Raw genomic sequence first — 27,970 nt, 5'->3', positions numbered from 1 at the left:
GCATTCATGACGGAATTACATAGTTTCTTTCATAAAACAAGTAACAAAGTAAGGGGTTTGCATTTTCTGGGTGGAAATTTGTATAAATGCACTCACTGTCCCGTCGCGTTATTGCATTGTTAGTACTATGTTAAACCTTTGTTCATTCTAATTACTTCAAAAATTCCCTTCAGTATCTTTTCGTTAGGATTTTCAGTTCCTGCAGTGGAATTGTGGCCCACTCTTCTCGTACCACGCTTTTCGTGTTACATACGGCCTCAGATTGCCTTCAATTGCGGTAAATACGCCTGCTAAGTATTGGTTCAAATGGCTCTGAGCACTATGGGACTTAACAAAAAAATGGTTCAAATGGCTCTGAGCACTATGGGACTCAACTGCTGAGGTCATTAGTCCCCTAGAACTTAGAACTAATTAAACCCAACTAACCTAAGGACATCACACACATCCATCCCCGAGGCAGGATTCGAACCTGCGACCGCAGCGGTCTCGCGGTTCCAGACTGCAGCGCCAGAACCGCGCGGCCACTTCGGCCGGCGGGACTTAACATCTGAGGTCATCAGTCCCCTAGAACTTAGAACTATTTAAACCTAACTAACCTAAGGACATCACACACATCCATGCCCGAGGGAGGATTCGAACCTGCGACCGTGGCGGTCGCGCGGTTCCAGGACTGAAGCGCCTAGAACCGCTCGGGCACACCGGCCGGCTGCCAAGTATTCTCCAAAGGTTTTCAACGAGGTTCAAATCCAGGCTGCTTGCAGGCCAAGGCAAGCCATCGATATCTTTGTCTTAAAATCATCATTTTGGTGTGCCGAAACCTGATGAGATGCATTATCATTTGAAACATTTGACTTTATTCCCCTAGGTCCTCATACATTCTAATCGATTCTGCCTCTAGCATCTCAGTGTACATATTACAGTCCATTCTAGAGTTTACCCAAGCAATGCGTGATTTGTCTCTAGTGCAGAATGCTGCACTAATCGTAAGACTTCCATCACCAAAATTTCTGCTCATTCTTACCTGCTGCTCTGTTCTCAGATCATGCCAATTATACTGAAATCCATCCGGACCACCTAAATTAAAATTCTTCTCAACACTGAAGATCACTTTATCCCATTTTAAAAATCATGACATACATTTTTCAGCAAAAGCCAGTCTAGCCTGCTTATATTTGGGTGTCAGAACAGGTTTCTGCACAGTTTCTTGAATGTAAGACGGTTTCATTTGACAAGATTTGTCGTAGACGTGTGACAGTAATTGGCAAATTTAAATCAGCAGTAGTTTGAGAAAAATAGCGGTTAGCGGCTCTTGTTTTACGCAAAACTAACCGTTTGGATGCCTCAGATGATTTTCTACTCTGCCCACATTTTCCGTCCTGTCCATATTGTGCCCTGAATCTAATGAAATTGTTCATGAACGGTTCAACGTCTTGGCCATTTGACGATAAGAGTCATTTCCTTCAGCGCCTCGATTTTTGCTTTTTCACCAAATTCGCGTGGCTGTGTCACAATCGTGGTCTATGTACACGATACGCACTGTTACTAATGATGTCGGATTCCTATCAATAAGAAAGGCAGGTACATAGACACTAACATCGCACAGAGACGACTGCCTTTACAGCGAGTTCCACTCCCTACCACTTGACTCGTTGATGTCTTGTTATACACAGTACTACTAACATCAAATAGAGTATCATTTGACTATTTGTCAGCTTACTGGATCTTATACTATTGCGTATACACTGTGCACAATTGTTCCAACCGAGAAAGTTAATTTTCGAACAAATATCTATGCCTGTATACTGATTTCCACTACTATATATCACTATCAGGCCACGGTGGCAGCACCGGCCTGTTTACTCGCGATAAACTGGAGGGGGAGGCAGGAACAGTCCACAGTTCGCACGTGTGAGGCGCTGCCACGCGGTGCGCATCAGTATGCAAATGCCTCACACGGAAAGACAAATATTGATGGCCATTTTTGTTTGGTTATCCTCTGCGAACTTTTTGAGACCATTTATTCACAGTGTACTCGTAATGTCTATAACTCATATTTCATCTGAATAAAACGATAGCCACTTTCACTCAGATGGTTTATTTTTTCGGAACTGCGACGTCCCCTCCGTAAAAATGACGACGTTTGTATTCGGGTAACTTTTAAAACCAAATCCCATTGACAGAATAACTTTCTCAGAGTTTCAAACAAATCTAAAAGTCCAGTTCTGAACAAAAGAAAAAAAAACTGTATGAAAATATCGAGAAGGTGCTATTCTATTGTACTATTCACAAATGAAATTGCAGGGAGCATGGATCTGGGAGTTGTAAGAGTACTGAGTATACAAAAATCAACATTTAACCTATTTATTTTGCCTCGGCGGTATTAAATGGTATAAAACATAATAAACGGTTATGTTGCAGAAATTGAACTGATACAAGGCTAATCAATCAGAATTCAGTTTTTGGTAAATTCTTATAAACACTTTCAAATTTGCCCAAGAGGTATTCAAAAACTATTAACAGTTCTTTTGTCTACTCGCAAAATAGATAGTAAACACCATTTGAATGAGATTTTAAACATTTAAAGAGAATTTTAAGATTGTGAAAACTTCTGATTCAGGCCATCATTCAAGTTTAAGAAGAAAATTAATGTTATCAGAATGCACAAGTTTTAAAACAATAAATCACCAAGGGCATAAAACAATTGCATTTGATTCACAGATTTAAAACAGAATTAAGGGAGTTGAAAGCGAATGTGTTAGCCAACGTAAGATTACTGGCTTCAGCTCAGTCCACACATCACATAGCTGCTTGTTCTGCTCAGACTCTACAGTACACACAGTGTACACACTAACATTATTTAACAGTTACAGATTGCAAACGGATATTTTACCTTGGCATAATAAATTAAAAGCAAGAAAAACTAAGCCCGTGTAATCCATGAGTGCTTTAAAGTTAACAGACAACAGAAGCTACAAATATTTTATAATAGTCTCCCCACCTAAGCATTCTAAATAAGATACCACGCAGTTGTAAGGAATCAATATTTACGTCTAATCAGGCAATTTTAGAACTAGAACTGGGCAAAATGTTGTTGTTGTTGTGGTCTTCAGTCCTGAGACTGGTTTGACGCAGCTCTCCGTGCTACTCTATCCTGTGCAAGCTTCTTCATCTCCCAGTACCTACTGCAACCTGCATCCTTCTGAATCTGCTTAGTGTATTCATCTCTTGGTCTCCCTCAACGATTTTTACCCTCCACGCTGCCCTCCAATACTAAATTGGTGATCCCTTGATGCCTCAGAACATGTCCTACCAATCGATCCCTTCTTCTGGTCAAGTTGTGCCACAAACTTCTCTTCTCCCCGATCCTATTCAATACCTCCTCGTTAGTTATGTGATCTACCCATCTAATCTTCAGCATTCTTCTGTAGCACCACATTTCAAAAGCTTCTATTCTCTTCTTGTCCAAACTATTTATCGTCCATGTTTCACTTCCATACATGGCTACACTCCATGCAAATACTTTCAGAAATGACTTCCTGACACTTAAATCTATACTCGATGTTAACAAATTTCTCTTCCTCAGAAACGCTTTTCTTGCCATTGCCAGTCTACATTTTATATCCTCTCTACTTCGACCATCATCAGTTATTTTGCTCCCCAAATAGCAAAACTCCTTTACTACTTTAAGTGTCTCATTTCCTAATCTAATTCCCTCAGCATCACCTGACTTAATTCGACTACATTCCATTATCCTCGTTTTGCTTTTGTTGATGTTCATCTTATATACTCCTCTCAAGACACTGTCCATTCCATTCAACTGCTCTTCCAAGTCCTTTGCCGTCTCTGACAGAATTACAATGTCATCGGCGAACCTCAGAGTTTTTATTTCTTCTCCATGGATTTTAATACCTACTCCGAATTTTTCTTTTGTTTCCTTTACTGCTTGCTCAATATACAGATTGAATAACATCGGGGAAAGGCTACAACCCTGTCTCACTCCCTTCCCAACCACTGCTTCCGTTTCATGTCCCTCGACTCTTATAACTGCCATCTGGTTTCTGTACAAATTGTAAATGGCCTTTCGCTCCCTGTATTTTACCCCTGCCACCTTTAGAATTTGAAAGAGAGTATTCCAGTCAACATTGTCAAAAGCTTTCTCTAAGTCTACAAATGCTATAGACGTAGGTTTGCCTTTCCTTAATCTTTCTTCTAAGATAAGTCGTAAGGTCAGTATTGCCTCACGTGTTCCAGTATTTCTACGGAATCCAAACTGATTTTCCCCGAGGTCGGCTTCTACTAGTTTTTCCATTCGTCTGTAAAGAATTCTCATTAGTATTTTGCAGCTGTGGCTTATTAAACTGATTGTTCGGTAATTTTCACATCTGTCAACACCTGCTTTCTTTGGGATTGGAAATATTATATTCTTCTTGAAGTCTGAGGGTATTTATCCTGTTTCATACATCTTGCTCACCAGATGGTAGAGTTTTGTCAGGACTGGCTCTCCCAAGGCCATCAGTAGTTCCAATGGAATGTTGTCTACTCCGGGGGCCTTGTTTCGACTCAGGTCTTTCAGTGCTCTGTCAAACTCTTCACGTAGTATCGTATCTCCCATTTCATCTTCATCTACATCCTCTTCCATTTCCATAATATAAAAATATAATATAAAAATATAAACACTTTTACAGTTGACTTACGAATACCTCAGGAATTTTACAGCTACCCGGGATGCTGATCCACATTAACACCACATGGTAGAATATCGGGCACTAGTGAAAGCTACACAAAGATACAGGCGAGAATTCAGAGCAAATTTCAGTGACAAGGGTCCAGTAAAAGAAGAGGGACTTCCGCGATTCGTATCCAAAACTTAATCACACACACGTCAAGGTGCTCAACATTGATTTCTTAGTTAGGAACTGATGATTTAAGGAATGCTGTAAGGAGCACATCAACCTATCAAGGCAGAAGAAAAGCGAACAGTGCCGACTCAGAAGATGCAACACGCGCCCACGAAGGCAGAGCGATGCAGTGGTTCTTCAGGACGGCATAAGCACCGCTCTTACGGTAAACGATCGCCAACCACAACACGGCGACCGGACCTTGTTGGCCGAGTCCTGTTAGCATGGGGAACATCCAGCAATATAAGATATCTGAGAGACGCCCGTGCAATTAAATCCTCTCAAAGAGCCGTTAGGCTACCTCGTTGAGAGACGTCAGGAAAGCAGTCGCTAACACCCAAATCTTCAGATGTCAGACACTCAGATGGATGCCAAACGTTGTGTATCGATAGAGTATCAACCATAACTCCGATTTAGTTCGTACTATGTTACAATGTTGACTGGAATACTCACTTTCAAATTCTAAAGGTGGCAGGGGTAAAATACAGGGAGCGAAAGGCTATTTACAATTTGTACAGAAACCAGATGGCAGTTGTAAGAGTCGAGGGACATGAAAGGGAAGCAGTGGTTGGGAAGGGAGTGAGACAGCCTCTCCCCGATGTTATTCAATCTGTATATTGAGCAAGCAGTGAAGGAAACAAAAGAAAAATGCGGAGTAGGTATTAAAATCCATGGAGAAGAAATAAAAACCTTGAGGTTTGCCGATGACATTGTAATTCTGTCAGAGACAGCAAAGGACTTGGGAGAGCAGTTGAACGGAATGGATGGTGTCTTGAAGGGAGGATATAACATGAACATCAACAAAAGCAAAACGAGGATAATGGAATGTAGTCGAATTAAGTCGGGTGATGTTGAGGGTATTAGATTAGGAAATGAGACACTTAAAGTAGTAAAGGAGTTTTGCTATTTGGGGAGCAAAATAACTGATGATGGTCGAAGTAGAGAGGATATAAAATGTAGACTGGCAATGACAAGGAAAGCGTTTCTGAAGAAGAGAAATTTGTTAACATTGAGTATAGATCTACGTGTCAGGAAGTCGTTTCTGAAAGTATTTGCATGGAGTGTAGCCATGTATGGAAGTGAATCATGGACGGTAAATAGTTGGGACAAGAAGAAAATAGAAGCTTTCGAAATGTGGTGCTACAGAAGAAGCTGAAGATTAGATGGGTAGATCACGTAACTAATGAGGAAGTATTGAATAGGATTGGGGAGAAGAGAAGTCTGTGGCACAACTTGACCAGAAGAAGGGATCGGTTGGTAGGACATGTTCTGAGGCATCAAGGGATCACCAATGTAGTATTGGAGGGCAGCGTGGAGGGTAAAAATTATTACTACTGTTAGCTTTTTTATTAGCCTACTATTACTATTACTTCCGCAAATGTGATGCAAGTGTTTCTTTCTTTTGCTATTCTGAGTGTATAGTCTGTAAATCTACAAGTGTATTCTATAGATTTACCACTTTCAAAGTAACAAAGCGAAAGCAGACTGCCAAGAGGACATTGCTGTAAACTCCAAACAGCCCTTTAACATGGCATTAAAAAAAATAAAATAAAAGAAAGAGAGAGAAAACCTATCACCAAAGGAATTCGAACTCGGGACTTTTGGTATGACATCGTAACGCTCTACCAACTCACACACGGTCGGCTCGACGCGTGTTAGTTATTCACAGGGACATTTTCCTTAAGGTCTGGTAGTTCTGGTGCTATTCTTAACTAACGCTACGCCCGTTCTGCTGGACGACAGCACATAATGCGAACTAAATCGGAGTTTTGGTTGATGCTCTATCGACATACAACGATTGGTAAAGATCTCTGTCATGTCCATTATAATTATCCGGGCTGTTATGCCGTGGTAGGTTGATGAATTCTGTGTCAATTCCCAACGTTTCGTCCCCGTCTGCGGGGGACATCTTCAAGGGGGTCTGTAGCTCGATGGAAGGTCCAACACACCCACTGGCTCGCTACTGACTGCCACTAAATTCCGTGTCCGCGCGCTCCCGCGCCGAGGCTTGACGTCACGTGTTTTGAAAACGTCAGTGCAATTGGCCGCTGTTCGCTGCCGTTGATCGCCGTTGCCATCACCCAGTGGTGGATGGGTGGTACAAATCTTCTTCAACACCGGCATCCATATACCGTATAATTTCACGCCCTCGTCCTTTCGATCGAAATTCGATTGCCTCCCTGTAGAGCCTTTCGTAATATCCGCTTGTGGCCGCTAGTACTTGCGTCTCCTCGAAACGAATATGGTGGTTTCCTGGCATGCTCCGCAACAGCTGATCGTTACGTTTCTCCTCTTCTACAATTACCCTGGTGCTCTTCCAAACGTTTTGAAACCGTTCTTTTAGTGGTACCCACATAAGCATCTCCACAGCTGCATGGGATCCTATACACTCCAGCTTTTTCCATTGGTTTTCGAGCGTCTTTGGCAGGCTTAAGGTATTCCTGTATCTTCAAAAAATGGTTCAAATGGCTCTGAGTACTATGGGACACAGCTTCTGAAGTCATCAGTCCCCTAGAACTTAGAACTACTTAAACCTAACTAACCTAAGGGCATCACACACATCCATGCCCGAGGCAGGATTCGAACCTGCGACCGTAGCGGTCGCGCGGTTTCAGACTGTAGCGCCTAGAACCGCTCGACCACCACGGCTGGCCCTGTATCTTCCTGGTGGGCTTGTAAATTACGGTAATATTCCGCTTCGTCAAGACCCTCCCTATTCTTTCCGTTACATTTTTAACAAACGGCAGTAAAACCTTAGATTTTGCAGTAGCCTGTGCGTCTGTATGGTTTCTGCGTGGCTGTCTCAACGCACGTTTTATTTCGGCGGACGAATATCCGTTCTTCGTTAGTGCATTGTGGAGATATTCTATCTCAGCGTCGAGCAACTCAGGTTCACAAATACTTCTAGCTCTGTCGGCTAACGTCTTGATAACACCCTTCTTCTGTTGTGGGTGGTGGTTCGAATCCCGGTGCAAATAACGGTCCGTGTGCGTGGGCTTACGGTATACTGAGTGGCCCAAACTACGATTTTCGTTTCTAAAAATAAGCACATCGAGGAAGTGTAATTTGCCGTCTACCTCCTCCTCCATTGTAAACTGAATTCTCGAGTTTATACTATTCAGATGTTCGTGGAACCGGCTTAGTTCCTCCCTGCCATGTCTCCACAGCACAAACGTATCACCCACGTATCGGAACCATTCATTTGGTTTTTTGCTGGCAATACCTACGGCCTGTTCTTCGAATTTCTCCATAAAGAAGTTTGCAACTACGGGACTTAGAGAGCTTCCCATAACCACGCCATTCGTTTGTTCATAAAACTGTTTATTCCATTTGAAGTATGTGGTCGTCTTTTCTGAAAGTATTTGTATGGAGTGTAGCCATATATGGAAGTGAAACGTGGACGATAAATAGTTTAGACAAGAAGAGAATAGAAGCTTTCGCAATGTGGTGCTATAGAATAGTGCTGAAGATGAGATGGGTAGATCACATAACTAATGAGGAGGTACTGAATAGAACTGGGGAGAAGAGAAATTTGTGGCACAACTTGACTAGAAGAATTGGTCGGTTGGTAGGGCATATTCTGAGGCATCAAGGGTTCACCAATTTAGTATTGGAGGGCAGCGTGGAGGGTAAAAATCGTAGAGGGAGACCAAAAGATGAATACACTAAACAGATTCAGAAGGATATAGGTTGCAGTAGGTACTGGGAGATGAAGCTTGCACAGGATAGATTAGCATGGAGAGCAGCACCAAACTAGTCTCTGGACTGAAGACCACAACAACAACAACATATTCTGACCTTGCAATGCCGATTCCCTCCATGATCGTTCCCCAGTCCGAGCTTTTCGTCTCTAACGATGTCATGGTAGACGGGATGTCAAACACTAATCTCTGTGATATCTTGTGATTACTATAATTTTAACACTTTACGTGGGACACCTTATTTTTGTGTCCTTCATACAGGGTGTTTTAAAAATGACCGGTATATTTGAAACGGCAATAAAAACTAAACGAGCAGCGATAGAAATACACCATTTGTTGCAATATGCTTGGGACAACAGTACATTTTCAGACGGACAAACTTTCGAAATTACAGTAGTTACAATTTTCAACAACAGATGGCGCTGCAAGTGATGTGAAAGATATAGAAGACAACGCAGTCTGTGGGTGCGCCATTCTGTACGTCGTCTTTCTGCTGTAAGCGTGTGCTGTTCACAACGTGCAAGTGTACTGTGGACAACATGGTTTATTCCTTAGAACAGAGGATTTTTCTGGTGTTGGAATTCCACCGCCTAGAACACAGTGTTGTTGCAACAAGACGAAGTTTTCAACGGAGGTTTAATGTAACCAAAGGACCGAAAAGCGATACAATAAAGGATCTGTTTGAAAAATTTCAACGGACTGGGAACGTGACGGATGAACGTGCTGGAAAGGTAGGGCGACCGCGTACGGCAACCACAGAAGGCTACGCGCAGCTAGTGCAGCAGGTGATCCAACAGCGGCCTCGGGTTTCCGTTCGCCGTGTTGCAGCTGCGGTCCAAATGACGCCAACGTCCACGTATCGTCTCATGCGCCAGAGTTTACACCTCTGTCCATACAAAATTCAAACGCGGCAACCCCTCAGCGCCGCTACCATTGCTGCACGAGAGACATTCGCTAACGATATAGTGCATAGGATTGATGACGGCGATATGGATGTGGGCAGCATTTGGTTTACTGACGAAGCTTATTTTTACCTGGACGGCTTCGTCAATAAACAGAACTGGCGCATATGGGGAACCGAAAAGCCCCATGTTGCAGTCCCATCGTCCCTGCATCCTCAAAAAGTACTGGTCTGGGCCGCCATTTCTTCCAAAGGAATCATTGGCCCATTTTTCAGATCCGAAACGATTACTGCATCTCGCTATCTGGACATTATTCGTGAATTTGTGGCGGTACAAACTGCCTTAGACGACACTGCGAACACCTCGTGGTTTATGCAAGATGGTGCCCGGCCACATCGCACGGCCGACGTCTTTAATTTCCTGAATGAATATTTCGATGATCGTGTGATTGCTTTGGGCTATCCGAAATATACAGGAGGCGGCGTGGATTGCCCTCCCTATTCGTCAGACATGAACCCCTGTGACTTCCTTCTGTGGGGACACGTGAAAGACCAGGTGTACCGCCAGAATCCAGAAACAATTGAACAGCTGAAGCAGTACATCTCATCTGCATGTGAAGCCATTCCGCCAGACACGTTGTCAAAGGTTTCGGGTAATTTCATTCACAGACTACGCCATATTATTGCTACGCATGGTGGATATGTGGAAAATATCGTACTATAGAGTTTCCCAGACCGCAGCACCATCTGTTGTTGACAATTGTAACTACTGTAATTTCGTAAGTTTGTCTGCCTGAAAATGTACTGTTGTCCCAAGCATATTGCAACAAACGGTGTATTTCTATCGCTGCTCGTTTAGTTTGTATTGCCGTTTCAAATATACCGGTCATTTTTGAAACACCCTGTACATTTGCTCATATAACTGCTAACAAGGGAACCTCCCCATCGCATCCCCCTCAGATTTAGTTATAAGTTGGCACAGTGGATAGGCCTTGAAAAACTGAACACAGCTCAATCGAGAAAACAGGAAAAAAGTTACGTGGAACTTCGAAAAAATAAGCAAAATATACAAACTGAGTAGTCCATATGCAAGATACGCAACATCAAGGAGAATTTGAACCCACAAGCGCCGTGGTCTCGTGGTTAGCGTGAGCAGCTGCAGAACGAGAGGTCCTTGGTTCAAATTTTCCCTCGAGTGAACAGTTTACTCTCTTTATTTTCGCAAAGTTATGATCTGTCCGTTCGTTCATTGACGTCTCTGTTCATTGTAATAAGTTTAGTGTGTATGTTCTGCGACCGCAGCGCAAACGCGTGCGATTAGTAGACGAAAGGACGTGTCTCTCCAATACGAACCAAAACATTTGATCGCAAGGTCATAGGTCAACCGATTCCTCCACAGGCAAACACGTCTGATATTTTCTGTACGACACTGGTGACGGCATGTGCGTCACTAGACAGGAATATGTTGTCGACCCACCTAACTTGTACACTTGGCGAATGGGTAAAAGGATTCTTCTACCTTGCCCGATTTGGGTTTTCTTGTGGATGTGATAATCACTCCCAAAAAGTGATGAAAACATAAGAGTTTGTCACATAAACTGAAAATAAAAAATTAAACTTTTCAGTCGAGGACGACTTGAACCACGGACCTCTCGTTCCGCAGCTGCTCACGGTAACCACAGGACCACGGCGCCCTTGAGCCCAAATTCACCTTGATGTTTTCTATGTTGCTCATGAACTCCTCCGTTTGTATATTTTGTTTATTTTTTCATAGTTCCACACAACTTCTTCCTGTTTTCTCGATTGATCTGTGTTCAGTTTCTCAAGGCCTATCCACTGTGCCAACTTATAACTAAATCATAGGGGGGTGCGACGAAATGAGAAGTGGCTTCAAACGAAACCATGTCGTCTAAACGCAATCATGTCGTCTGAAAGGCTTATACAATGCTACTGCAAGGGGAACAAGAATCACGTTAGTCGCTACGAGGATGACTGATTCAAAGCTAATTGATGCTAAACGAAAGACAGCGTATACAACTTTACCTAGTAAACAAGAGCTGCATTAAATCGAAACAGGAGCCGCATGCGACTCGCGAACAGGTTTGTAGCCATCTATAGAGTGTACATTTTTGACGACGCGGCCCACGTTTACGCAAAAGTTGTATCAGAGGCTGCTGCTGCTGGAGAACCGAAGAGCGGCGGAATGCGGGCAGAGGCGTGCAGGCTTGCCGCGTCGCCAGTCGCCAGTGCAGCAGCCTAGTGGCGCCACAAACATGGCGCGTGCGCCGCCAGTGTTTGCTCTGTGATTTGACTGCAGCGGCCGTTGTTTGTCCACACGCGGCGCCGCGCCGTACCTGAGGTCGCTGGGGAGCACGTAGCCAGCCGCTGGCGCCAGAGCACACAGCTGTGGCCGCGCCGCGCCGCACTTCACTCGTCCGTACCACTGGCGCGGAAGCGGGCCGTTCCCGTGTCAACAGGTCTTCGCGCCGATAGTTTACACAGGAACGTGTGCGGGGTTTAAAGTAAAATCTTGGAAAAAGAAGTTACTGGGGCCAAAAATGTGTCAGCACAGTGTTCAGGAAATTGCAAATAAATTGGGGTTGGGCAAAAGTAAGGAAAAACGCGAGAAATGCACATTTGAGCATAGATGAAGATGCCAGCCAAGCATGCAATTTTAGCTGTTGTATCCGACCACGAACGGCACCTTTGCAATGCTGTCAGTGCGTTGCCAAGTATCAGTCGTGCTCAGAATGCTGTTATGTGTGCCTGTGAGTGCGTAGAGTCGGGGACAGGTGCGTTAGAACGTGGGCAAATTGTTGGTGCTCTTATGATGGGAGCTACCGTAACCAAAGTAGCCGAAGATTTACACCTCATACAGGGAAAGCGGAAAAATATACGTTAAGTTGCAATGGGGAAAAAATGTGTGTTGAGAGATCGTTATGGGCGGTCATTGAACAGCAATGTGACGAAAAATTATGGGACAACAGTTGCAGAAAATAACGAAGAACTGAATGTCGCATTCGCGAACACTGTCAGTACCAAAGCAACACCTGTCAATTGCAGGTGAGCCAGAATTCCGAGACGACTCGTTAGTCCTGCAAATACCTGTAACAGGGAAAAAGTGGTGCCGCAACCTGGACTATGAAGCAATGGAAGTGACTAATTTGTTAGCGTGAGTATTGTTTCACACTATTCCCAAATTATGGACGAGTTTCCGTAGCTGAGTGGTCTGTCGGCATGGTAGCTCAGCGTGATTGGTCAGAGGGCCGGTTGGCCTCTGTAATAAAAAACTGAGTGGAAGGATCAACCACCGAACTTGAACAGGATGTATTTTCGTCCGCAACGACCAAACACAACGATCAGTAACGAAAGAAAGAAAGAAAGAAAGAAAAGGGTAATGAATAGCGTCACTGGCCTAGAATGAGTTTTACTGCCGGCACGGTAGCTCAGCGTGTTCGGTCAGAGGGCAGCTGCCCTCTGTAACAAAAAAACTGAGTTAATCGATCAACAACGAACTTAGACACTTAAACGGATGTCTTACGACGTCCGCCCCGAGCAGATTTAAAAAAAAAAAAGTGGTCAGCGCGACAGAATGTGAATCCTAAGGATCCGGGTTCGATTCCCGGCTGGGTTGGAGATTTTCTCCGCTCAGGGACTGGGTGTTGTGTTGTCCTAATCATCATCGTTTCATCCCCATCGACATGCAAGTCGCCGAAGTGGCGTCAACTCGAAAGACTTGCACCAGGCGAACGGTCTACCCGACGCGAGGCCCTATTCACACGACATTTACGTTTTATGGACGAGTTTACGTCTGGCGTACAACGTTCCAAGCCTACGATGTAGAAAAAATGTTAGCTGTCAAGTGTGAAAGAGGGCGAGGGTTCGGTGACGATTTAGGCACCCACATCGTTGTAGTCCACAAACTCCATGGTTACTGTCGCATTACAGCAAGGATTGCGTGACCATTTTGGCTGATTACGTCCATAGTGTAGTACAATGTGTGTTCCTCAGTGGTGATACTCTGTTCCAAGACGACAGGGCCCCTGTTCACACAACTCTCACCGTCCAGGATTGGTTTCGTGATCACCAGGATCAATTGTCGCGCCTCCCACGGTCACCATATCGCCAGATCTCAATGTTACTGAGCCTTTATTGTCTGCTCTGGAGAGAAGAGTGCTCGATCGCTATTCACTCCCCTCATCGTTCCCTTAATTGCCACTGTTTTACTGGAAGAATGGTATAAGTTTCACCTGAAAACTACACAGGGCCTGTATTTAACCATTTTGGGATGACTGGAAGTTGTTTTTATTGTGGATTGGCAAGACAGCCAATCCACTATGAGGAAGCCGAAAGGCACGCGTTTAAGCTCACGCAGGCTGGCGTGAGGTCTGGAACAGGACACGGATTTTAGACTTCAGAAAAAAGGAGGTAACTGGTAGAATACTTAACTTTAATCCATAATAGGTGAACATCGCTCTTGACGGTACATGTTTTACAGCATCAATAGTAACTGGTAATGGCGCCTTGCTAGGTCGTAGCAAATGACGTAGCTGAAGGCTATGCTAACTATCGTCTCGGCAAATGAGAGCGTAATTTGTCAGTGAACCATCGCTAGCAAAGTCGGCTGTACAACTGGGGCGAGTGTTAGGAAGTCTCTCTAGACCTGCCGTGTGGCGGCGCTCGGTCTGCAATCACTGATAGTGGCAACACGCGGGTCCGACGCATACTAACGGACCGCGGCCGATTTAAAGGCTACCACCTAGGAAGTGTGGTGTCTGGCGGTGACGCCACAGTTTTGAATGGCAACTGATCTCCTATACCGTATTAGGCGTGGTAATGTTTAGTATTTTTGGTGTCTCCATGTTTCTGTCGAACCCCATGTTGGCTTCTGACTGGGGTTTTTTGAACGACGTCTGTTGGAGGGTGAAACTCTGACAATGCCAGCCACTAGCGCTGGCTGAAACGTCAGAAAAATGATCAAACAAATGTCGGCCGAAGAATACGAGACACAAGCCAACAGACAATTTGTCAACAAGTGGTCACGAAAGCCTTAATATTATGCAGAGCTCTTGTATCTTCTACATTGATGAATGCAGAAACGTGCTGAAAATGTCTTTGGATGTTCTGAGGGGTACGGTGGCAGGTGGTGGCATCTGCTGCAATAGGTCAGTATTAACGTTGTGAGGAGTCTCAACTCTCCTAGTGTTGAGGTTAAAAAATGGTTCAAATGGCTCTGAACACTATGGGACTTAACATCTGAGGTCATCAGTCACCTAGAACTTAGAACTACATAAACCTAACTAACCTAGGACATCACACACAGGATTCGAACCTGCGACCGTAGCGGTCGCGCAGTTCCAGACTGAAGCGCCTAGAACCGCTCCGCCACGCCGGTCGGCTGTTGAGGTTACAGAATACCGACGTGACCTCCTCAGCTGATATTTCCTCTACCTTGCGCTCTTCCCTCGCCGAAAGGTGGCGCGGGAGCGTCTCATACACTAGTGCAATGTGTGCTGTAACCATTGGATTGTGTACAAGTGTGAAATATGAGGCACAGACATCAAATAAGGTGTTTGCTTTCTCATTTGGTTCAATGATGATGCAGTTACTATCCTATGGCGGCGGTATTCGCTGAATACCTCAGTGTCCTCCAAGCAGAACCGTTATCAAGCTCGTGTAGCGACCTTGTAGCTACCTTATTTGCCCATTCTCAACTTCGGAATGCTTCTTTCGCCACCTTGTAAGTCCGGCGCAGGGAACTGAACAATCCCATCCCCCACGCGGATCCTCTATGATCTCATTCCTTTCCCCCATCTGCTCCTATTCCTCGAACATATCCGCATCCTCTACACCTCCCGCCGTCTTGAACCCCCTCACCCCCTGGTTGCTCCTCTCCTCTCCCATCCCCGCCACCTGCCACGTCATCACCGTTGTGTCCCTCCTACCCTCCATCTCTACACCCTACATCTCCTTTCCCAAGGTGGCTTCCATCAGCTCCCCCTCCCGGATGATGCCCTCTCTCCCTCCATTTATCCTTCCTATCAACTCTGATCCTCAACCCCCTCTCCTTTCCTCCGTCCTTTCCCTGGGCTCCCTCTTCCTCCCCCCCTTCCATCCTGTCATTTCTCCCCGCCTCTCATCTCCTTTCTCCCCCCCCCCCCCGAGTCCTTTTGTACTCCCCTCCTCTGCCTTCCCCACTCCCTGGCCCGTCTGCTCAGCACCCCCCACCCCTCTTATGGGTCCTCCTCTCCCATTGGCTCCTTTCCCCCCTCCCCCTTCACTTTTCCTCTCCTTCCCCCCCCCTTTTTCCCGTCATCTGACCAGTTTCCCCCCCACCTGCTGTCGGGTGTGGTATGTTGTATTTGTGCCAACTTTTAACGCAGTGTTTAAGTGAGTGTTCAGTGTTGTGCGTCCTTCCACAGTGTTGCGAACGGAAATGATGCTGTCGCTGGGTGTGCTTTTTATATCTCTTGCGAACAGAACCCAGACTGTCGCCGTGTTTTTTTAATTGTCTGTCTGTTGTTTTTCTGCTTCCTGTGTGTTCTATTAGCTTCATCGACCCTGTGTTTTATGTTTTATGCTCCAGAATTTTCTGCCATTTTTACCTTTAAGTCACCGATTTTATCGCCAACTGTTATTATTTTTTATTATCTTCATCTTTTTAACACAACTTCTGTAGGCCGAAGAGCGGCGTAATAAGCTGCTGCCAGCCCGCCCCCTTTAGGGGGAATCGAAACCCAATAAAGGAAAAAAAAATGAACAACTGTTTAGTGTGTGAGTTAACGGGCGAGTTGTGGTACCCTGGAAATATTCTAAGTTCAGAGTTGGCGTGGCCGCTCCGGAGCCTCTGGGCGGGCTGCGGCTCGGCGGGAGTCACGTGATGCCGAGCGTTAGCTGGGGTCCGGGGAGCGCGTGGGTGGGAATTCCATGTTGACGCTTTGACGAGGACTGTGCTTTGTGTCGACGGAGGAGATCTGTATGCCGGTAATCCCGAAGATGGCGGACTTTGTGAGATGATAATGCCAGATATTTCGCAGTTCATATACAAATTAATAATAGCTAGATGAATCATGATACAGCAAAAAGAAACATGTACAATACCATGATGCGCGGTGATTCTGATGGTGTGATCAGATTTTCACTATCTTTATTAAAGTTAAGTATATGACTGTAAATTATACAAGTAACAGCAAGCAACGAATTTCCAAAATCCAAACGGTTCATCTAATTTTGTCGATCGACGTGTCTTTAGAAAGATATTAGTGTAAACCTAAATTGGTATAAATTACAGGCATGTAACTTGAATAGTACATGAGTTATTGGAGGTCAAAGTGCGCGATTACTATCGATCGCGTCAGGCCATAAGTACTCCACAGTTACACGGAAAAACGGTAGCAGCATGCTTATAAATATATTTATTCATCTATGTCTTTGTTTATATCCGATGTATACTATCCATGAAGAAATTGGTTAAATATTTACTGTGTTTTAGAAAGCACAGAGACATTCTACATCTACATCCATACTCCGCAAGCCACCTGACGGTGTGTGGCGGAGGGTACCTTGAGTACCTCTATCGGTTCTCCCTTCTATTCCAGTCTCGTATTGTTCGTGGAAAGAAGGATTGTCGGTATGCCTCTGTGTGGGTTCTAATATCTCTGATTTTATCCTCATGGTCTCTTCGCGAGATATACGTAGGAGGGAGCAATATACTGCTTGACTCTTTTCGTGAAGGTATGCTCTCGAAACTTCAATAAAAGCCCGTACCGAGCTACTGAGCGTCTCTCCTGCAGAGTCTTCCACTGGAGTTTATCTATCATCTCTGTAACAGTTTCGCGATTACTAAATGATCCTGTAACGAAGCGCGCTGCTCTCCGTTGGGTCTTCTCGATCTCTTCTATCAACCCTTTCTGGTAGGGATCCCACACTGCTAAGCAGTATTCAAGCAGCGGGCGAACAAGTGTACTGTAACCTATTTCCTTTGTTTTCGGATTGCATTTCCTTGGGATTGTTCCAATGAATCTCAGTCTAGCATCTGCTTTACCGACGATCAACTTTATATGATCATTCCATTTTAAATCACTCCTAATGCGTACTCCCAGATAATTTATGGCATTAACTGCTTCCAGTTGCTGACCTGCTGTATTGTAGCTAAATGATAAGGGATCTTTCTTTCTATGTATTCGCAGGACATTACACTTGTCTACATTGAGATTCAATTGCCATTCCCTGCACCATGCGTCAATTTGCTGCAGATCCTTCTGCATTTCAGTACAATTTTCCATTGTTACAACCCCTCGATATACCACAGTATCATCCGCAAAAAGCTTCAGTGAACTTCCGATGTCATCCACAAGGTCATTTATGTATATTGTGAATAGCAACGGTCCTACAACAGTCCCCTGCGGCACACCTGAAATCACTCTTACTTCGGAAGACTTCTCTCCATTGAGAATGACATGCTGCGTTCTGTTATCTAGGAACTCTACAATCCAATCACATAATTGGTCTGATAGTACATTTGCTCTTACTTTGTTCATTAAACGACTGTCGGGAACTGTATCGAACACCTTGCGGAAGTCAAGAAACACGGCATCTACCTGTGAACCCGTGTCTATGGCTCTCTGAGTCTCGTGGACGAATAGCGCGAGCTGGGTTTCACACGACCGTCTTTTTCGAAACCCATGCTGATCTTCAACCGATACAGGTGCGCGTGGTAACACCCGTGTCCTAGTCTCATGCGAATAATAGAAGTCACATGACGACTACGAAGCTGCACCGAGGCGAACCATAGTCGAGAAGAGATGTTCAGTTGTATGATCGCGAGGTTGTCGCTCTTAAGAGTGCGGAGAGCCAAGCCATTCACGATTCCAAGCGTGATAAGCAGCCTTTTGTATAGTCGATGTGAGATCCGTATAAAGGAGTGGTGCTGGGTGTAACTGGCCTTCTGTTATCTCTTGGCAAGGCGGTCAACACTTTCATTATGAAGAATGCCCTTTAATCCAAAGTAATTGGACGGCAATGCCCAATCCCTGCGCGACTGTAATGGCTGCCAAGACGTCCAGAACATATCTGTCGGTCTGTTTATCAAACGCGGGATCTTGAAATTTCTGCAGCACACTTTGAGAATCCGTAAGTATCAGGACGAACTTGAATGTCCGGGTACCATAATGAATAGATTACGTGATTGCCAGTAGCTCCGCCGTGTAGATAGAGGACTCAGGAGGAAGCGCAAACATTTGGTAGGCGCCACTAGAAGAGCCAAAGAAGCCGCATCCCACACACGCCTCGGATTTAGAACCGTCCGTATAGATATGAGCGTACTACGGCCATTGTATGGTAAGAAAATGTTAGAGGTCACCAGTGATGTTGGTCTCCTTTCGGAAATCGGAGAGCACGTATGCCACTGGGGCTGGAATGAAGAACAGACTAAATGAAAAACAAAAGTAGAGGAGTTTTGTATTCTGTAGAACGAGTGGAAAGAGAGGACGCCATTTCTCATAGCTGCGAACTGTAAAGGAGTTTCGTTAATGTGTCGTCCATGGATTGCTTGTGTGAGGCTCCAGAATCGAACCATCGCCTTAAGAGAGGCACAATCAAACGTCGAAGATTGACTGAGAAGAAAAATATCAGACAACATCTGCCGTCTTATAGACAAAGGCATGACGGATGATTCCACTAGTAGGGCGTTGAATTCAAATGGTTCAAAAGGCTCTGAGCACTATGCGACTTAACTTCTGAGGTCATCAGTCGCCTAGAACTTAGAACTAATTAAACGGAACTAACCTAAGGACATCACACACATCCATGCCCGAGGCAGGATTCGAACCTGCGACCGTAGCGGTCGTCGGTTCCAGACTGTAGCGCCTAGAACCGCATGGCCACTCCGGCCGGGCAGGGCGTTGATTTCGTGGCTGCCAGGACAAGACGAATCACTCTATAATACGAGGTGCATTCAAGTTATAAGGCCTCCGATTTTTTTTCTAATTAACTACTCACCCGAAATCGATGAAACTGGCGTTACTTCTCGACGTAATCGCCCTGCAGACGTACACATTTTTCACAACGCTGACGCCATGATTCCATGGCAGCGGCGAAGGCTTCTTGAGGAGTCTGTTTTGATCACTGGAAAATCGCTGAGGCAATAGCAGCCCGGCTGGTGAATGTGCGGCCACGGAGAGTGTCTTTCATTGTTGGAAAAAGCCAAAAGTCACTAGGAGCCAGGTCAGGTGAGTAGTGAGCACGAGGAATCACTTCAAAGTTGTTATCACGAAGAAACTGTTGCGTAACGTTAGCTCGATGTGCGGGTGCGTTGTCTTGGTGAAACAGTACACGCGCAGCCCTTCCGGGACGTTTTTGTTGCAGTGCAGGAAGGAATTTGTTCTTCAAAACATTTTCGTAGGATGCACCTGTTACCGTAGTGCCCTTTGGAACGCAATGGGTAAGGGTTACGCCCTCGCTGTCCCAGAACATGGACACCATAATTTTTTCAGCACTGGCGGTTACCCAAAATTTTTTTGGTGGCGGTGAATCTGTGTGCTTCCATTGAGCTGGCTGACGCTTTGTTTCTGGATTGAAAAATAGCATCCACGTCTCATCCATTGTCACAACCGACGAAAAGAAAGTCCCATTCATGCTGTCGTTGCGCGTCAACATTGCTTGGCAACATGCCACACAGGCAGCCATGTGGTCGTCCGTCACCTGGATGACACTTTTCGCATTTTCAGGTCGTCATGCAGGATTGTGTGCACAGAACCCACAGAAATGCCAACTCTGGAGGCGATCTGTTCAACAGTCATTCGGCGATCCCCCAAAACAATTCTCTCCACTTTCTAGATCATGTCGTCAGACTGGCTTGTGCGATCCCGAGGTTGTTTCGGTTTGTTGTCACACGATGTTCTGCCTTCATTAAACTGTCGAACCCATAACTCCATCACCACATGTCTCCTTCAACTGTCGATGAATTTCAATTGGTTTCACACCACGCAAATTCAGAAAACGAATGATTGCACACTGTTCAAGTAAGGAACACGTCGCCATTTTAAGTAATTAACACAGTTCTCATTCTCGCCGCTGGCGGTAAAATTCCATCTGCCGTACGGTGCTGCCATCTCTGGGACGTATTGACAATGAACGCGGCCTCATTTTAAAACAATGCGCATGTTTCTATCTCTTTCCAGTCCGGAGGAAAAAAATCGGAGGCCTTAGAACTTGAATGCATCTTGTAGATGACGTAGAGCTTGCGCAAAGTTGATTGCGTTTAAGTACCATAGACAATACTACCGTAATCTAAGACAGAACGCATCAAAACCTTACACAGAATCAAGAGCATAATCGGTTCTGTTCCCCACCATACTCGGGAAAGCATACGCTAAATATTCAGTGTTATTCACCTTGTCAGCAACACGTCGCGGCCACATGAGTTTGCTGTCGAGGTAGGCACAGAGGAACTTGGCATGCGGCAGAACAGGGAATGAGTACGAGCCAAGCTGAAGTTGACATGAGAAGTCACTATTCCGTTTCCTCGCGAATATCACAACTGATTTGTCACGTGACAAATTGCGCCCATTTTCGAACTCCCATGGGGGGGGGGGGGGGGGGGTCCATAAGTCCATAAAACACATTGCCCTGAGTCAAGGATACTATCGTCTTCCAGTGGGACAATTGTCTTGACCCGTGTGGTGGTTAATTGTAAATGGAACCACTCCGTCCGCCCTGTTGTGGCGGGTGTTTGGGTTTCATATGATTGCCCCTTAAATAATATAAGACTTTTATAATAATATTAGACTTTTAAGTAATTATGTACCTGTATAAGTGAATCTGCTAACATTTACTACGATTTATTGCAAAATTTTAACTATGTTGTAATACTGTTTTTTTTCTTTTTTTAGAGACATGTGGATGAATAAGCATATATTAAACTAGATGAAAATGCAAATAACTTATGACACGATGAAACAATATGTAATGAAATTTCACAGAAAAATACTTACGAAATCTTAACGAAGCTTATTTGGAATATGGGTAGTTTTAAATTTGTGCGTAGTTTTAAATTTTGCGTAATGAATAATCCATTAAATTTCGGGCATGCAGCCGCGCAAATACAATTTCCTCTACTGATATTGCGGCCTCGTATCGTCCGGCCATCTTCAGAGCGAGTCACAAGCTGCTTCCCGAAATTTAATGGATTAGTTTTAAATTTATCTGTGGCATTTTCTTTGTCGAAACTCAAGTGGAAATGTTCAGTGAGATGATTATAGGGCCTCTTTAGGTAAGAGTAGCGAATAAATGGAAATCTTTAAATCGATTCCTGTGTGATAGCTTTCTTAATATATTGTTATCATGAACATTCACACACTGCGAATATTTATACATATCCATATAGACAGCGCAATACCAACAGATGTGTTTAGTAGCACAAGTAATGAAAGTTCGAAAAGCAACATCCTGATGACAAATTACAAAATTTATTGCGTTTTATCAGTCATGGTCGATTCATTAGCTCGAGATAATAAGCAGTATGTTGCAAGAAATGTGTCCCAAGTAGTATTTCCTGAATATTCACAAGTTATGCAATGTACGTTTTCTGATACGCCACAGAGTGGTAATGTAATTACGGAGCACACGTGTCTTCCTAGTGGCGATATTTTGCTTGTTCCAGAGCGCGCAAATCATGGTGTTACTGAAACAGGTGCACGTATGCAAGACTGCTACGAACAGAAACAGAGAACACAGTAAAACAGCCGTCAGAAATAAACTCGATATTGAGATTAGCGGAGCAGCTAAAAATAGCAATTGCGTGGGGTAGTAATGCGGCGAGTGATAGCAGACATAATATATGGGGAGCCCGTCGGTCAGAGCTGTCAGGCTATGGAGAGCACCGAAAGAACGGTGGAAGCGACTGAAATTACTTAATTAAAATTTATCTCCTCTCCATGAGGAAGTGGGGCGAGGGGGGGGGGGGCGGAGGGAGGAGCGTAAACAGAAGCATGACGTGGGCTCCTTGTTTACTGACAGTATTTATTTCTAGGAGAATTACATCAGCGTCTCTTAATGGAAGACTACGTGAGAGAATGAGCTGCATCAGTGTCGTGTTACACAGGTTTCAAACTATTGAGAACGATGAGAAACGAAACGATATGTACCAGTGACGCCGATCAATCCGTTCCACGTGTCAGTACGAGCAGATTAGCTGCGGCTGTCACTAACTATTCGCTTCAGTATTTGACAACGAGTAGACATAAAGTATTCAGTTGTAGTCTGATTCAGAGTACGACTGTTTTTGAAGATGGGGAAGGGGAATTTTTAAAGAAACATTTATCTAGAAGCAAATGTCTTAGAAGGAAGTGAAAGGCATTGAAGTTTCACAGAAAAGTAGAAAAGTCTGGACAATCATGGTCCCATGTTGAAAAGCAAAAGTGCGCTATTGACCCCTGAGAAAAGACTTCACAGAAAACCCGGTGACAAAAATGGTTCCAACGCCTCTAAGCACTATGGGACTTAACGTCTGAGGTCATCAGTCTCATAGACTTAGAACTACTTAAACCTAACTAACCGTAGCACTCGTTCGGTTCCGGACTGAAGCGCCTAGAACCGCTCGGCCACAGCGGCCGGCGCATATATCCGGTGACACTTTGGCGTAGATGGTAGCATCGCTTCGTACTAATTCGAAGGAAACCGTGCACGTAACATGCGTTCAGTTTTTATCCATTACATAGGTAGAACTGTCAGATGCTAACCCAAGTAAATACTCACAGTAGGTGTTAAGTAAAGGCAGATGATAAAGTTCAAAGTTGATTTTCATAAAGTGCACCTCTGACCTTAACGCACGTTCGAAATCTCCTGAGAACACAATATATAGCCAGTCTGAGGTTGTCTTTGCGTTCTTTTGTGACGTCGGTACTATTCATAATACATCCTTGTAGCCAAAGCAATCTCTCGCAGTAATGCTGGAACTCGTTCTGTCCTGTAGGATGATGCGGTAACATAAGTATAATGACTGTCTACACGGTGTTTCACAATTCTTGTTACACACTTTTAGAAGTTGTAGAGGGGAATCAATAGATCAAGTTTTGCAGAGGAGCCCATGTTCGGAAACGTCATCAAACGATGCTACAGATCATCAAAGTTACAGGCGCCAGGACCTGTGAATGATGATGTTACAAATTTTCAAGAACGTTGGAGAAAGATAAATGTACGAATTTGAGGTAAGAGTCCCCGTACTGAAAACAGACGAGTCGAAGTTATAGGCGAAAACCGTTCTGATACTTCTGACGGTATAGTACATGTACTGGTACTGTTGTCGTTAAAATTGCACTGTAGGCGATATTCAGAGGTGGTAGTATGGACCAAGCAAGGAAAAAATTTCCTGTAAGCATTCTCTCTAAAATGCATACCTGAGGAGGTTTGAGTACTTGTTCGTCTTCGCTACTGTAAAACACATGTCCTCTACTGAACAAGTGCTCACAGCTCCTAAAGTATGAGATTTAGAGGCTATGTTTACTAGATATTTTTTCCTGATTTGGTCCGTACTATCACCTTTGAAAGTTGCGTACCATAAATCTCAGCAACAACCGTGCCGGTACACATGATTCACTGTTGAAGGTATCAGAACGGTTTTTGCCTATAACTTCGCGTCGTTCGTTTCCGGTACAAGGGACCTTACCTCAGACCGATACATTTACACCATTCTCCATCACCCTTGAAAATTCGAAACATCATCACGAAATCACCCTGTATATACATACACTTACAGGAGTCGGCGCCTGTACCTTTGATGCTCTGTAGCGTCGTTTGATGACGTTTCCGGACATGGGCTTCTATGGAAAACTTGATCTACTGAGTCCCCTATACAACTTCTAGAGGTGTGTAACATGAATTGTGAAACACCCTGTATAGTACCACACTACAGATTTGCGGACAAGCTTTCATGATAATTTGTCTCCCTGTAGGCAACTGGCTTTTTGTCGGTGTATCGATATGAGTTTCGAGTGTTACTGCCACGGTCATGAGTGAAAGTGGCTTCATCAGAATCAGTATTGATGAAATTACTCGGAAATTAACGATTAGCCAACGACAAAATTTCAGTATTCTATCTTCATCTCCTTCTCGTAGGCGTTGAATCTGCTGTAAATGATTGGGATAGACGCAGTGCATACGTAATGTCCGCCATATTCTTCTTTGTGGAATACCGACACGTGTAGAAATTCTGCGTGTGTTTGTTGAAGGACTACATAGCATCATCTGAATAATATCTTCTACTTCATCTACACACTGTTTATTTGTACGTTCAGATTAAGTATGAGAGTTGGCCACTGTACCAGTGTCAAGCAACTCAGTGAAAACACGATTAAACAGTCTTCTTTCTGGTACTCTGCGGTAAGGAAATCATCTACCGTACTCTTTACAAGCAGTAGCGGGGTTTCCCATTACAAGACCCGTACACAAATACCATATCGGTATACTCACCAACTGCAGATAAATAGGGTACGCTTAAACGCTGTGGTACAATGTTTAAAAGTTACGGTATATTTGATCAAAGAGTCACACTAACAGTCAGAGTTGAAAAGTTCAGTTAAGGAAATTCAAGCACAACTTCACCACATGAATAAAAAAAAATAACAATCGATAAATAAACTCGTAGTAACTGGAGTACCAACACTCGAAATGCAAACTTATCTATGTAACCAATGGAAACTAGACACGTTATATGAACTGTTTTGTTGTTTAATTTAGCCTATACTGTCGTCTAAAATATTTACTATTCCCCCTAAAACATCTCATATAGTCGATTGGAGTAGCTCATGAAGATGTTGATCTGAAACGGAGCGCATCGAAGTGAAGGATGGGATCTTAAACTACGCTTTTGAAAGTCTGTTCAGGCGCAAGAGATTTTTCTGTGTTGGCACGTACTCCACGCCACATCATTAAGCTCAACAAGCACAGAGTGTGATAAAATGTCTTAAAAAGGGAAATTGGGAAGAAAATGATCTGGTAAATTTCCTTTTAAATTCTGTATTATCTACAACGCTGAAATAGTCTCCTTATGTGGTTTTTGTCGCAGCCCCTTCACATAGAAATGCACAGTGCTACACTAAAAACGTATCATTAATTTCAAAGTCAATAAATGACGTAAAATCATTATGAGAGTATGTACTCATAATAGCACTAATTAGTGTAATTTACGTCATTTTCATAAATGACATAAGGTGACAGGTTCAGGCTCAAATCATTATCAGGATTCACATTAAAAGGAAAACGACCGAATTTCCACAGGGTACTGACGAGATACTGTGTGTCGATGTCATTTTAATATGATTCCTGATGGTGGCCTAAGCCGAAACTCATTGATTCCATAGTTTATACCAATGAAATGCAATCAAGACGGAAATTATATTAGTTAATGTAAAGATGAATAATGAAGTAGATATCTAGAAGATTCATACCGTTACTGCGACTTCTGAGTGGCGTTGTATCTTCCAACCCCCACCAGGATTGGCGCTTCCTCTGCAGAAGAAAGAATTCAAATCAGAATTCAGTATGCTTTCTGGAAATACAGATTTAGCAGAATAAAGTCTTTGCTTATAGTTTTTCGGTAACAGCCTACAGTAACCTAGAATTTCTTTATTAAGACAAAATGATATAGAGCTTATTAAATAAATTGATCATTTTTAAGTGTTTGGGAGGAGACGTCAATTACAGCTAAAATGCATAGCAATGGCGTGTTAGATTTTAGAGCCATGTCAACATCCAAGTTGCTCCAGACAATGCAATACTTCAGGAATGTTTCATTTTTGTATTTTTCCCACTCTTATTCAACACACATCCTACTACGGACATAGAGTGCCAATGTAAACGTATAAATTGGAAATGTCGCAGATTCTGTTTCAGCAATTAATTTTTGAGATATTATACACAGTTAATTTCGAGGCCTGTACGTACAAATTTTTTGACTGTAGTATGCTTGTTAAATAGCGATTGAGAAAACAATGTCGAGGTTAGAGCTTGCCTTCGTTCTGTTAATAACGATTCTGCACCAAAACGTCGAGTACTTGAGTAATTTTATGGATAGAAAGAAGGGTATGCCACATCAACTGAACACAGCAGGAAAACAGAAGCTGTGGAATTGGCTTAGCAAAAATATGGAAATTGAAGTGACGGATGAACGGATTTTGCGAGGGTATATGGGCTGTTGTTTCACCTAGAGGTATGTAAGTAAAGTTGCCCAGGAACTTTTCATCCTGTACAGCGGCCCTGATAATGTGACATAATCGTTGCCCTCCAAAATAATGAATGAGGAAGCCGTCAGCTATGAAATTAAACAAGAACCACAATTAACACAATTTGCATCGAACGACTAGGGGTGATACATCACGTGATGGGGAACAAATTTTGTGAGAGACAAAATGTTCTCCGACATCTTCTGGCGTTTAATATTCGCTGGCCCAGGGACGAAGTGATTTCATCGAACCAGCAGGGTCTACTAATCTGCCGACCACAGTAAATCGACTGAGTGATTCTTAAACAAGAAAATCATAAGAATGAGGACTCTAAGCGGAGAAAGACATTTTAGAAACGAATCAGGAACTTTAATTTTTCTGTGCCTACCCCTTTTCATGCGGGGTAGATGACTGGATTGTAGGCAACACACGAGTCACACATACGCCGTATAGTTAGGGCCAACGGCGTGCCTTCCCTTACAGAGAGGGAGGGGGAGAGAGAGAGAGAGAGAGAGAGAGAGAGAGAGAGAGACGCTTAGCATCACCGAGAGGCGTCACCGAACATTTTCTTTCTGACGGAGTTGTAGCTCGTAATGTCATCCATCATCCATAGACGCTTGATGCAAAGACGCTGCACACACAGTGTGATTCCCTTAAAAATCTCCAGGCACATTTTCTCTGGTGTTTCGGCAAATATTTGCAGTTTAGTCTTTTTACCGTGTAGCTGGTGTCAGCCTAAGCAAATATTGCTCATCACATGTTTCATACGACGCATAGAGTTGGCTGAACGCGTCGGTTTGTTTCCTGTTTCAAACAAACTGATTTTTAAATAAAAATTTCAAGTGTCCACTCGATAGAGCACTACCAGATTAGTCTAATGCAATATTAATTGTATCGGTATATAATAACAGGAACAGTAAAAATCGATGAATAACCGGTACTCCAGTAGCGACCGAGCAGGACGCTACTGAAATACGGTATCAGTCAGCTTAAGCCAAGGGAGCAGCGAAGTGTTGTCGCGGCTAGACTACTGGTTAATCTTCGTGTTTAATTGACATGTTAATGCATATCGATAAACCAATATCGCACTAGAGTACTGATTAATCTTCGTGTTTAACTGACCTGTTAATACATATCGATAAAACTAATATTGTACTAGATTAGTTAGGTAGCGCTATATCGAATGGACACAAAAAATTCCTATTTAAAAATCAGTTTGTAACGGGAAACAGATCAACGTTTTCCATCGAT

The 27,970-nt window shown here is 43.8% G+C and overlaps 1 protein-coding gene across 1 annotated transcript in view; it reads right to left on the bottom strand.

Annotated features, from left to right (window-relative positions):
• Positions 1 to 26,009, bottom strand: part of LOC126090607 (somatostatin receptor type 2-like) — a 556,431-nt gene extending 530,422 nt beyond the window's left edge. Inside the window, exon 1 of the mRNA XM_049906999.1 lies at positions 25,946 to 26,009. The gene's annotated coding sequence lies outside the window, so the exon portion shown is untranslated. The remainder of the gene's footprint in view (positions 1 to 25,945) is intronic.
• Positions 26,010 to 27,970: the final 1,961 nt, after the last annotated feature.

This window comes from Schistocerca cancellata, chromosome 1, assembly GCF_023864275.1.
Source record: "Schistocerca cancellata isolate TAMUIC-IGC-003103 chromosome 1, iqSchCanc2.1, whole genome shotgun sequence".
Taxonomy (NCBI): Eukaryota; Metazoa; Arthropoda; class Insecta; order Orthoptera; family Acrididae; genus Schistocerca; species Schistocerca cancellata.
The sequence above is the reverse complement of the archived record's forward strand: the minus strand, read 5'-3'. Positions and strand labels throughout refer to the sequence as shown.